This window comes from Pongo pygmaeus, chromosome 16, assembly GCF_028885625.2.
Source record: "Pongo pygmaeus isolate AG05252 chromosome 16, NHGRI_mPonPyg2-v2.0_pri, whole genome shotgun sequence".
Classification (NCBI taxonomy): domain Eukaryota; kingdom Metazoa; phylum Chordata; class Mammalia; order Primates; family Hominidae; genus Pongo; species Pongo pygmaeus.
This window is the reverse complement of record NC_072389.2, coordinates 21,891,799-21,905,719: the sequence shown is the minus strand read 5'-3', so window position 1 is coordinate 21,905,719 and position 13,921 is coordinate 21,891,799. Positions and strand designations below refer to the sequence as shown.

The 13,921-nt window shown below is 43.1% G+C and overlaps 1 pseudogene; it reads left to right on the top strand.

The window, feature by feature from the left end:
- LOC129026591 (programmed cell death 6-interacting protein-like) overlaps positions 1–13,921 on the top strand; it is a 95,758-nt pseudogene that overhangs the window by 51,235 nt on the left and 30,602 nt on the right.

Here is a 13,921-nt window from a genome sequence, read left to right as displayed (position 1 = left end):
GATTTTTCTTTCCTTCTTTATTCTCTTTCATTTCTTCTAAACTTTCCACAATGGACATATTTTCGTTTAAGAATCTAACAAACAGAAAGAAACACTCTGTATGATATATACAGTTACTGTGTGCATTTTTCCATATTTCCTTCCTGATTAAATTTCTTTTTGCTTCTCAACCATTATTTTGGTTTCTAAAGACTGTCCTTCTACTGAAATTACTTATTCAGAGGCAACCATTAGATTTCTTCTAAAAATAGGCTAGCCTTTTTCCAGTTTTCTTCATCTTCAGTCTGTCTGACTTACTTTGCCATTTGATTTTTGACTTTGGGTATAATAAAAATGTATTGTGGAAATTTTAGAAATTACAAATAAGCAAAAAATAAAATTTGAAATCAGTGGTCTCATGTCTTGGAGACAGATAGCTCATGGGCATATGTTATGTTGTATTTATTATCTAATATCTAGAATAATCATTAGTCATCATATAAAATAACTGATCGACATTTAGTTTTATGGTTTTACCATTACTGATTAAATTAGGTACCTGGGATTGAATATTTAGGTTATTGCCAATTTCTTCCTTTTATAAATGATACAGATTTAAACATCCTTATAACTGTCTTGCACATTTGTTCCATCAGAGCTTAGTATAAAATTCTTAGAAAATGAGCTTTTTGCAGCAAAGATTATGAATAATAATCACTTAAAGTTTTTGTTAACATGTTGTTGATTTTTTTTCAGAAGGGCAGTACTAGTTTGTTCACCTATCCCTCAGTCATACCTGCATGTGACTGAACACATTGCAGTTCATGGTTTTTCATTACATTTTTATTACTGCTGAATTTTTACATTTTTCAATGTAGTTACCCTTTACTTTTTATATTTTATAAATTGTCTGATCTTCTCATTAGCCCATTTTTTCTTATTAATGTGAAAATATGTTTTCAGGATACAGATCTGCACTGTGCAGTACTAAAGCATTTGGCTCTTGTGGCAACTGAAACGTGGGTAGTTCTCATTGGGCTATGTTATGAGTATAAAATATACCCCAGATTTTGTAGACTTAGTAAGAAAAGAAAGACTGCAAATTATCTCAATATTGTTATGCTGAATCCTTGTTTAAATGATAATATTTTGGATATATTGGGTTGAATAAAATATATTCTTAAATTAATTTTACCTGTATTTTCTTACCTTTTTTAATGTGGCTACTGGAAAACTGAAAAATAAATGTGTGCATCACAGCACTTGTGGCTCTCGTTATATTTCTGTTGAAAAGCACTGATACAAATAGTCAATTCCTGTATATTTTGACTACTTTTGCCTTTTAGCTTTTTTGAATTCATTATTATTACAAAAATAAAACACACTTGATTAAAACATTCAAACTATACAGAAATTTAAAAAATACAAATCTGCTATAAAAAATCCTTCATCCCTCTGCAATTCCAGTGATAGCCAGTGTTAAGCCATTGAGTATAGAATCTGGGATATGTTTTGCTTATTGTAAGGTTTGTGCATGAAGCCACATTATCCCTAATTTGCTACCCTCAGCCTGCAGTTACCAGAGGACTAAAAACCCAACCCTATCTTCTGAATTATTCCTTCCCTACACCTAAGTTGTATAGGCCACTTAGCCTCATGAGGATTTCTAAGTTTTGAAAAGTAATGGCCTTGTTTGTTTTTTTTTAGAAGAAAGTTATTTTATTATAATACACCATTTTGTTTCTAATACAGTAGTGAAACACTACTTATTTGTGCTAATGACACCAAGTTGAGTCTTCTACTCATCTGGGGCTTTGCTGATGCTAAGCACTGTTGCGTGCTGTTAAAAATGATGGTTCTGTCTTACCAAGAATTTGTCCTAGGCTCTAGCTAACTGCTAACTTAGTTGAAGTGGTATTGTATTGGTGGTGACTACGTCTTGTGCATTGGTTGGTATATTTAGTTTCTTTATTCCACAGGGATCTGTTGTTCAATGTGGTTGATTTAAATTACAAGCTTTAATTTTGTAATTTAAACAATGCACATGCACATGTGTGCTTATAAAGACAGAAGTCTGCTATTGGTCAGAATCATGTAGACTGTGTCACAGATAAGGAAGTACCTGCTATTGGTTGCTTCATTACTATGGAGAAGACCTTGCCAAGTAAGTGAAACAGGTAAGGGATGGGTTTAAGGTGCACAGTTGCCACTGTTGCACAGGAGAAATACCAGGTTTTATGTGGACGATGGGAATTTGGATTGAGCTGATAATGGTCAGTCTAGGAAAAGTTCCCCTAATATTCTTCAGATTTTTCTTATTGCATCCTTCACAAGTTGTCTCAATTATTGGCCAAATCTATTTTTTTCTTCCTGATTTGAGATCCCATCTTTATCAAGTGCTGTATTTTCATTAATTCATTCAAGAAATGTGTAGTGAGTCTTGCAGCTGGAGATACAACATTGAAGAAGACCTAAAAAGTGCTTTCTTTCGAAGAGCTTACATTTGATCTGGGGTAAAAGGGTGCAAAAATATGGAGGAGACAAACAATAAATAGAACACTGGGTATTGATGACTGCTTTGGTGAAACCAAAATGGCATATTATGAGAAAGTGACTACAGTGAGTGACTACTCAAGACTGGGTGGTAAGGGAGGGCTTTTTCAGATGGTATCATTTAAGGTGAAGCATGAATGACAGAAAGGACCCGGCCCTTCAAAAACCTAGTATAAGAGTATTTCAGATGCTAAGGCAAGAGTAAGCTTTGCGAGGGTGGTACTTGAGTGCTAAGAAGTGAGATCCAAGAGATAGAGAGGGTTTGGGTCTCATAGAGCTATGGGAACCAAGGTGAGGATTTTGAGATAGGAGGGAGACATCTGGATTATGGGGAGGCAAGAAGATCCTCAGGAGACCTTTTGGGATAGTCTGAGTGAAAGATGATGAGGGCTGGTGCAAGAGTGGTAGAAGTGAAGACAGAGATAAATAGATTTAAGATACAACAGGGCAGGGTTTGATAAAGTTGACAGGAATCTTCAATTATTAAATGTAGGAAGTAAGCTAAGAAAGGGATATAATACTTCGAAGGTTTTGGTTTGAGTAAGTGTGGGGATAGGAGTGAAACTGACAGAAATGGGGAAGAACATAAGAACATGTTTTGGGAGCTGCAAATCAAGAATTCTGTTTTGCACGTATTAGGTGTGAGATGTTCATTGTACATCGATATGAGTGTGTCAGATAAACAGTTGGGTAAAAGGCCAGAGTTCAGGAAAGGAGCAGACATGGAGATGAATTTGGAAGTCCTTGTGATATAGATGGTAATTACAGCCACAGTACTGGATGCTAAATGAAATAAAGACATAAGAGGGATTCCAGGACAGACCTGTGGGTCAGCCCATTTGCCTGGGCCTTCTGTTATTCTGGGTTACCTATAATCACTAGCTAAATTTCTTGACATTATTTCTTTTGGATCTTTATGTGTATATTTACCTTTCACTTGATTAAAAAACCTGCAGAAGCTTCGCATGGCACTCACAGGAGGTGAAAACACCTCCTGTAATTTCAGGGCTCTTTGTAAACTGGCCTTCCATAATCTAGCCCTGTTCCATCTCAGTCAATCATCCTGACATCCTCTGTGGATACACTTTCTTGTGTTTGAGCCTGTTATGTGTCTTTCATCTTTTTCTCTTCTCTTAGAGTTGCATTTAGATTCCATTTTCCTCATGAAACATTTCACTTCTTCAGTCCAAACAGACCACTCACATCTCTAAACTATTACTGTAGTTACTGTCTTACATTGAAATACTTACTATTTTTTATTTTCACAGATTATAATAAACATGCTTTCTTTTCAATCCTAAAGAAAAGTTATTTGAATCAAATATACACATGGCTTACAATCATACATAGAAAAGCTCAATATCACTGATCATTAGAGAAATGCAAATCAAAATAACAATGAAAAACTCTATATCTAAATGGCCTAAGCATCCTTTTAAAAGACAGAAATGGTTGGAATAGGTTAAAAACAACAAAACTACATGCTGCATAGACAAACATGTTTGAAAAAGATACAGCATGCTCATCTAAAAAGAAAGCTGGAGCGGCTATATTAATAACAGGCAAAGTCGATTTCAGAACAAAGAATATTGGTAGAGGTAAAGAAAGAAAATGATAGAATCATCTCAACCGATGCAGAAAGGCATTTGACAAAATGTAACATCAATTCCTGCAAACAGTATTAGAAAGCACCTTCCTGAATGTAATCAAGGACATACACAAATAAAAGCAACAGTTAACAGCAGCTGACATTATTCTTAATAGTCAAAGAATGAATGCATTCCCCCTATGTTTAAAAAAAGATGGATGCCTCTGTTCTATTCAATAGTATTGGAGTTTCTAGCCAATGCAATAAGGAAAGCAGAAGAAATAAAACATATGGAGAATGGCAGGAAGAAGTAGAACTATCTTTGTTTGCATATTATGTGATTGTCTACATAGAAAATCCCATGGAATTTACCAACAGGCTGCCTGGCTTAGTGTTAAAGGCGTGCCCAACACATACCCAAGAGGCCCTTGGCAAAAACTGGGAGACTTTGCTTCCCAGTGTTTAGGGAAATCTCTCCAATAGTTCCTGACTGCTAAGCGAACTGATCCAGGACTTTATTACAACAAAAAATACAGACTTTACAGATTTAGTTCAGAAATAGGACTAAAACAATGCTAAATAATCACAATAACAAAACCTGGGGCAGGTGGGCAAATCTGATTTCCAGAGTTGCCACGTAATTTAAAGTGTCCAGTTTCCAACAAAAATATATTAAGAAACATGCAAGTAAATAAGAATATATGGCCCAAAGGGGTAAAAGCAGTCAGTAGAGAACTGTTGTTGAGGAAATCCAGACATTGGACTGACTAGACAAAGACTAAGTTGGCTATTTTAAATCAGTGACTTCAAAGAGCTAAAGGAAACCATGTCAGAAGAACTGTAGGAAAGTATGAGGGCAGTGTCTCACAAAATAGTAAATATTGGATCAGGAAAAAGAATTAATCAGTTCTAGGCCTAATACCTGGGTGATGAAATAATCTGTACAACAAACCCCCATGACATAAGTTTACCTATGTAACAAACCCGCACATTTACCCTTGAACTTAAAGTTTAAAAAAAAAGAAATAGAAAATATTTTTTTTAAAGAACCAAATAGAAAATCTGGAGTGGACAAGCACAATAACTGAAATGAGAAATTCACTAGATGGGCTAAATAGCAGAGTTGAAGAGTCAGAAAAAGAATTAGGGAACTTCAACTTAGGTCAAGTGAGATTATATAATTAGAGTAACAGAAAGAAAAAGATAATGATTGAAAACTTCCAAAATTTGATTTTTTAAAAACACCAAAAGCTCAACAAATTCCAGAAACGATAAACTCAGAGATACCTCATGATAAAAAATTTGATAGACCCAACATCATACAAAGTATGTTCCCCAACCACAATGGAATAAAATTAGGAAACTGACAGAAGAAAAGTAGAGAAATTCACAAATATGTAGAAATTAACCAACACACTATTCAAAGGACAGTAGGTCAAAAAGGAAATAACAAAGGAAATCAGAAAATACCTATAGATGAAGAAAAAGAAAACACAACAAAACCTATGGGATGCAGCTAAAGCAAGTGCTTAGTGTGAAACACACAGCTGTAAGCACCTATATGAGGAATAAATCACCAACATTTCACTACAAGAAAGTAAAAAAGAAAGGCCAACTAAACTCAAAGCAAAAACATGGAAGGAAATAGTAAAGATTAAAATAGAAGTAAATACATTGGAGAATGGGAAAATGTAGAGAAAATCAACAAAATAATACTTTGTACTTTGTAAAGATTAGGAGAATTGACAAACTTATAGTTGAGACTCACGAAGAAAAGTAGAGAGAGCAAAAAAAGAGAGAGAAGGAAGGGGAGACAGAGCTGGAGAGAGAGAGACAAAATATTTAATTACTACAACTGAGAATAAAAGGACATTATTGCTGACCTCAGATAAATAAAAGGGTTACGAGGAAATAAAATTAACAATGGTATTACAACAAATTAGATAACATAGATGAAATGGAAAAATTGCTAGAAACACAAACTACCAAAGCTGACTAAAGAAGTAATAGAAATTTGATCCATAAATCTATTTTGAAAAAGTTTGGCCGCTTTTTTGAAAAAAAAGAAATATGATCTAATCATTCCATTCTTAAGGATTTAGCCAAGAACAATATATGTTCATACAAAGATTCATATATTAATATTCATTGCAACTTTATTTTAATAGCCAGAAAGTGGAAACAACCCAAATTTCTATCAGCAATTGAATGGATGTGTTATATTCATACTTACTACTAAGCAATAAAAAAGGAATGAATCATTGATCAATGCTACAGTATAGATGAATCTGAAAATAATTAAGCTGATGACAGAAGACAGAAAAAAGTACACATAATGCATGATTTCACTTACATACATTTTAAAGAATGCAAAATTTCACAGAAAGCAGATGAGCGATTATCTGGAGCTAAAGAGTGGGACAGGGATGAGTGGGAAGAAGGAATTACAAAGAAGCACAAGGAAAGTTTTTGGGGTGATTGAAATGTTTGTATTGTCCTGATAGTTTCACAGTTATATACATAGGCCAACCAATCTATCAAACTGTGCACTTTAATTATGTTCACTTCATTGTATTTCTCTTGTGCTTCAATAAAGCTGTTTAAAAATGACATATGCATGATTTAATCAGTAGCTATAGAAATGCTCTTTTCTGTTGTTGTTGTTGTTGTTTTTGTTCTTTTTTTTGGTAGAGACGGGGTTTTTCCATGTTGGTCAGGCTGGTCTCAAACTCCCGACCTCAGGTGATCCGCCCTCCTTGGCCTCCCGGGGTGCTAGGATTGCAGGCCTGAGCCACTGCGCAGGGCCCAATTTATTATTCAGAAAGGAACAGATCGGCCTGGCTTGGTGGCTCACGCTTGTGATCCCAGGACTTTGGACGGCCGAGTGCGGTGGATCACTGGAGCCTAGGAGTTCCAGGCCAGCCTGGGCAACATGGTGAAACCCGGTCTCTCTTTTTATTTATTTATTTATTTATTTAGAGGCGGAATTTCGCTCCTGTTGCCTAGGCTGGAATGCAGTGGCGCGGTCTCGGCTCCCTGCTGCCTCCGCCTCCCGGGTTTGGGTGGTTCTCCTGCCTCAGCCTCCCGAGTGGCTGGAATTGCAGATGTGAACCCCCATGCCCGGCTTTTTTTTTTTTTTTTTTTTTTTTTTTGGTAGAGACAGGGTTTCTGCATGTTGGTCAGGCTGGCCTGGAGCTCCCGAACTCGGGTGATCTGCCTGCCTTGGCCTCCTGGGGTGCTGGGTTTGCAGGTGTGAGCCACTGCGCCCCGCCCAATTTATTAAGCAGAAAGGAATTGATCGGCCTGGCGTGGCCCTAGACTTCAGACGGCGGAGTGCGGCCGATCGCTTGAGCGTAGGAGTTCCAGACCAGCCTGGGCAACATGGAGAAACCCGGTCTCTCTTTTTATTTTATTTATTTATTTTATTTGAGGCGGAATGTCCCTCTTGTTGCCCAGGCTGGAGTGCAGTGCTGCGGTCTCGGCTCCCCGTGGCCTCCGCCTCCGGGTTTGGGTGGTTCTCCTGCCTCAGCCTCCCGAGTGACAGGGATTGCAGGCGTGAGCCACCATGCCCGGCTTTTTTTTTTTTTTTTTTCCTTCTTTGGTAGAGAAGGGGTTTCTCCATGTTGGCGAGGCTGGTCTCAAACTCCGGACCTCGGGTGATCCACCCACCTCGGCCTCCCGCGGTGCTGGGATTGCAGGTGTGAGCCACCGCGCCCGGCTCAATTTATGAACCAGAAGGGAATAGATCGGCCTGGTGTGGTGGCTCACGCTTGTAGTCCCAGGACTTTGGACGGCCGAGTGCAGATGATCGGTTGAGCCTATGAGTTCCAGACTGGCCTGGGCAACATGGTGAAACCTGGTCCCTTTTTTTTGTCTTTTTGAGTGGAGTTTTGCTCTTGTTGCCCAGGGTGGAGTGCAGTGGCGCGGTCTAGGCTCGCCGTGGCCTCCGCCTCCTGGGTTTGGGTGGTTCTCCTGCCTCAGCCTCCTGAGTGGCTGAGATTAGAGTCAGGAGCCACCATGCCCGGCCTTTTTTTTTTTTTTTTTGGTAGAGACGGGGTTTCTGCATGTTGGTTAGGCTGGCCTGGAGCTCCCGACGTCGAGATCTGCCCGCCTTGGCCTCCCGGGGTGCTGGGTTTGCAGGTGTGAGCCACTGCGCCCGGCCCAATTTATTAAGCAGAAAGGAATCGGTCGGCCTGCGTGGCTCCAGACCTCGGACGGCTGAGCGCGGCCGATCGCTTGAGCCTAGGAGTTCCAGACTGGCCTGCGCAACAAGGAGAAACTGGTCTCTCTTTTTATTTATTTATTTTATTTGAGGCAGAATTTCGCTCTTGTTGCCCACGCTGGAGTGCAGTGGTGCAGTCTCGGCTTGCCGTGGCCTCTGCCTCCCTGGTTTGGGTGGTTCTCCCGCCTCAGCCTCCCGAGTGACTGGGATTACAGGCGTCAGCCACCATGCCCGGCTTTTTTTTTTTTTTTTTTGGTACGGACGGGGTTCTCCATGTTGGTGAGGCTGGTCTCAATCTCCGGACCTCGGGTGATCCACCCGCCTCGGCCTCCCGGGGAGCTGGGATTGCAGGTGTGAGCCACTGCGCTGGGCCCAGTTTATTAACCAGAAGGGAATAGATAGGCCTGGCGTGGTGGCTCATGCTTGTAGTCCCAGGACTCTGGACGGCCGGTGCAGATGATCGCTTGAGCCTATGATTACCAGACTGGCCTGGGCAACATGGTGAAACCTGGTCCCTTTTTTTTGTTTGTTTTTGAGTGGAGTTTTGCTCTTGTTGCCCAGGGTGGAGTGCAGTGGCGTGGTCTCAGCTGGCCGTGGCCACCTCTGCCTCCTGGGTTTGGGTGGTTCTCCTGCCTCAGCCTCCGGAGTGGCTGCGATTATAGGCAGGAGCCACCATCCCCGGCTTTTTTTTTTGGTAGAGATGGGGTTTCTGCATGTTGGTCAGGCTGGCCTGTAGCTCCAGACCTCAGGTGATCCGCCCGCCTTGTCCTCCTGGGGTGCTGGGATTGCAGGTGTGAGCCACAGTGCCCGGCTCAATTTATGAATCAGAAGGGAATAGATCGGCCTGGGTGGTGGCTCATGCTTGTAGTCCCAGGACTTTGGACGGCCGAGTGCAGATGATCGCTTGAGCCTAGGAGTTCCAGACTGGCCTGGGCAACATGGTGAAATCTGGTCCCTTTTTTTTTTTGTCTTTTTGAGTGGAGTTTTGCTCTTGTTGCCCAGGGTGGAGTGCAATGGTGCTGTCTCGGCTCGCTGTGGCCTCCGCCTCCCAGGTTTGGGTGGTTCTCCTGCCTCAGTCTCCTGAGTGGCTGCGATTATAGGCAGGGGCCACCATGCCCGGCATTTTTTTTTTTTTTTTTTTTTTTTTTTTTTTTTTTTGGTAGAGACGGGGTTTCTGCATGTTGCTCAGGCTGGCCTGTAACTCCCGACCTCGTGTGATTCTCCCGCCTTGTGCTCTTGGGGTGCTGGTATTGCAGGTGTGAGCCACTGTGCCCGGCTCAATTTATTAATCAGAAGGGAATAGATCGGTCTGGCTTGTTGGCTCACGCTTGTAGTCCCAGGACTTTGGACGGCCGAGTGCAGATGATCGCTTGAGCCTGTGAGTTCCACACTGTCCTGGGCAACATGGTGAAAGCTTGTCCCTTTTCTTTTTCTTTTTGAGTGGAGTTTTGCTCTTGTTGCCCAGGGTGGAGTGCAATGGCGCTGTCTCGGCTCGCTGTGGCCTACGCTTCCCGGGTTTGGGTGGTTCACCTGCTTCAGCCTCCCGAGTGGCTGGGATTATAGGCAGGCACCACCATCCCCGGCTTTTTTTTTTTTTTTTGGTAGAGACGGGGATTCTGCATGTTGGTCAGGCTGAACTGGTGCTCGCGACCTCGGGTGATCCACCTGCCTTGGCCTCCCGGGGTGCTGGGAAGGGTGAGCCACTGTGCCCAGCCCAATTAATTAAGCAGAAAGTAATAGATCGGCCTGGCGTGGCTCCGGTCTTCGGACGGCCGAGTGCGGCCGATCGCTTGAGCCTAGGAGTTCCAGACTGGCCTGGGCAACATGGTGAAACCGGTCTTTTTATTTTATTTATTTATTTTATTTGAGGCGGAATGTCCCTCCTGTTGCCCAGGCTGGAGTGCAGTGGTGCGGTCTCGGCTCGCCGTGGCCTCCGCCTCCCGGGTTTTGGTGGTTCTCCTGCCTCAGCCTCCCGAGTGACTGGGATTGCAGGCGTGAGCCACCATGCCTGGCTTTTTTTTTTTTTTTTGGTAGAGACGGGGTTTCTGCATGTTGGTCAGCCTGGCCTGGAGCTCCCCACCTCGGGTGGTCTGCCCGCCTTGTCCTCCCGGGGTGCTGGGGATGCAGGTGTGAGCCACTGCGCCTGGCCCAATTTCTTAAGCAGAAAGCAATAGATAGGCCTGGCGTGGCTCTGGACTGCGGACGGCCGAGCATAGCCTATCACTTGAGCCTAGGAGTTCCAGACCGGCCTGGGCAACATGGTGAAACCGGTCTCTCTTTTTATTTTATTTACTTATTTTATTTGAGGCGGAATTTCGCTCTTGTTGCTCAGGGTGGAGTGCAGTGGCGGGGTCTCGGCTCGCCGTGGCCTCCGCCTCCCTGATTTGGGTGGTTCTCCTGCCTCAGCCTCCCGAGTGGCTGGGGTTACAGGCAGGAGTCACCATGCCCAGCTTTTTTTTTCTTTTTTTCTTTTGGTAGATACAGGGTTTCTCCATGTTGGTCGGGCTGGCCAGGAGCTCCCGTCCTCAGGTGATACGCCTGCTTGTGCCTCCCGGGGTGCTGGGATTGCAGGTGTGAGCCACTGCAGCCCAGCTCAATTTATTGATCAGAAGGGAATAGATCGGCCTGGCATGGTGGCTCACGCTTGTATTCCCAGGATTTGGACGGCCAAGTGCAGATGATCGCTGGAGCCTATGATTCCCAGACTGGCCTGGGCAACATGGTGAAATCTGGTCCTTTTTTTTTTTCTTTTTGAGTGGAGTTTTGCTCTTGTCGCCCAGGTTGGTGTGCAGTGGTGCGGTCTCCGCTCGCAGTGGCCTCCGCCTCACGGGTTTGGGTGGTTCTCCTGCCTCAGCCTCCCGAGTGGGTGGGATCACAGGCAGGTGCCACCACGCTCGCCTTTTTTTTTTTTTTTTTTGGTAGAGACGGGGTTTCTGCATGTTGGTCATGCTGGCCTGTAGGTCCAGACCTCGGGTGATCCGCCCTCCTTAGCCTCCGGGGTGCTGGGATTGCAGGTGTGACCCACTGCACCCGGCCCAATTTGTTAAGCAGAAAGGAATAGATCGGCCTGGCGTGGCTCTGGACTTCAGACAGCCGAGCGCGGCCGATCGCTTGATCCTAGGAGTTCCAGACCGGCCTGGGCAACATGGTGAAACCGGTCTGTCTTTTTATTTTATTTATTGATTTTATTTGAGGCTGAACTTTCCTCTTGTTGTTCAGGCTGGAGTGCAGTGGCGCTGTCTCGGCTAGCTGTGGCCTCCGCCTCCGGGTTTGGGTGGTTCTCCTGCCTCAGCCTCCCGAGTGACTGGGATTGCAGGCGTGAGCCACCATGCCCGGCTTTTTTTTTTTTTTTTTGTGGTACAGACGGGTTTTCTCCATGTTGGTGAGGCTGGTGTCGATCTCCAGACCTCGGGTGATCCACCCACCTCGGCCTCCTGTGGTGCTGGGATTGCAGGTGTGAGCCACTGCGCCCGGCCCAGTTTATTAACTAGAAGGGAATAGATCGGTCTGGCTTGTTGGCTCACACTTGTAGTCCCAGGACTTTGGACGGCTGAGTGCAGATGATCGCTTGAGCCTATGAGTACCACACTGTCCTGGGCAACATGGTGAAAGCTTGTCCCTTTTCTTTTTCTTTTTGAGTGGAGTTTTGCTCTTGTTGCCCAGGGTGGAGTGCAATGGCGCTGTCTCGGCTCGCTGTGGCCTACGCTTCCCGGGTGTGGGTGGTTCTCCTGCCTCAGCCTCCCGAGTGGCTAGGATTATAGGCAGGAGCCACCATCCCCGGCTGTTTTTTTTTTTAGTAGAGACGGGGATTCTGCATGCTGGTCAGGCTGAGCTGGTGCTCGCGACCTCGGGTGATCCTTGGCCTTAATAAAGTAGTTTAGAGTCACCTGTGTTTATATCTGCTTTAGTTCAGAATGAGGAGGCTAGAATTGGTTTGGAAGCAAGTTGAATACTGGCCTTTATTACACAGGAGGCCACCTAAGTACTGTAGGAAGGAGGACTTTACTTTATGGTACCACTCTTTGGCACAAACATACAAATATAGTGTTGTTCTGGTTCTCCTAGATTGGTTTGTTGAGTGTGTTTTGTAAGGAGTCTTATTTTGCCCGGTGGTCAATGCCTTGCACATGATGCAAGATCTTGAATTCCAAAGTGATTGAATTCTGTAAGTAATAGGGACCTGTTGTAGATTCTTTGTTAAAAGTTATTTTTCAATTGTGGTACAATATACACAATATGCTTTCGTAACCATTTTAAGTGTACACTTCAGTGGTATTAGGTACATTTACATTATTGTGCAAACATCGTCTGGAAAACTCTTTTTCACCTTATGAAACTGAAGCTCTGCCCAGTAAATGATAACTTCACAGACTCGGGCGGTGGCTCATGCCAGTAATCCCAGCATTTTGGGAGGCTGAAGTGGGAGGATTGCTGGAACCAACGAGTTAAAAACCAGCCTAGGCAACATAGTGAGTCCCTGTCTCTACAAAAGATACCAAAATTAGCTGGGTGTGGTGGCCTGTGCCTGTAGTCCCAGCTACTCAGGAGGTGGAGGTAGGAGGATTCATTGAGCCCAAGAGGTAGAGGCTGCAAGGAGTGTGATTGCACTAGTGCACTCCAGCCTTGGTGACGACAGACTGAGACCCTGTCTCAAAAGAAAAAAAAAAACAATTATAATGTCCCATTCTTCCCTCCCCCCTCAACCCTTGGCAACTAGCATTCTTTCAGTCTCTGAATTTAACTGTAGGTACCTCATACAAGTGGAGTCATAGACTGCATTTAAAAAAAATTTCACAACATAATATTTATTATCTTAATCATTTTTAAGTGTACAGTTCACTAGTGTTGGGTGTATTTCACATTGTTGTAAAATACATCTCCAGAACTTTTTCATCTAGCTAATCTGAATTAATGTACTAATTGAATAACAATCCCCCTCCCCCTACCACCATCCCTGATAACCATCATTCTGATTTCTGTCTCTATGAATTTGATTACTCTAGGTAACTCATATAAGTGGAATCACACAATATTTGTCTTTTTGTGACTTATTTCATTTAGCTTAATGTCCTCAAGATTCATCCGTGTTATAGCATATGATTTCCTTCTTGTTTAAGGCTCACTAATATTCCATTGTATGTATATACCACATTTTGTTTATATATTCATCAGATCACAGACATTTGGGTTGCTTTCATGTTTGGCTTTGTGAATAATGCTGCTATGAACATGGGCATACATATATATGTCTTTGAGACTCTGCTTTCATTTTTTGGGGGGTGTATACCCAAAAGTGGAATTGCTGGATAAAATAGCAATTCTATTTTTAATATTTTGAGGACCCGCCATATTGTTTTCCACAGCAGTTGCACTTTTTTTAATTTTAATTTTTTATTTTGAGATAGGGTCTCTCTCTGTCACTCATGCTGGAGTATAGTGGCATGATCATAGCTCACTGCAGCCTTGAACTCCTGGGCTCTGGTGGTCCTCCTGCCTCTGAGTAGCTAGGACTATAGACATGCACTACCGTTACCTGGCTGTTTAAAAACAATTTTTTTTTTTTGTAGAGATGGGGTCTT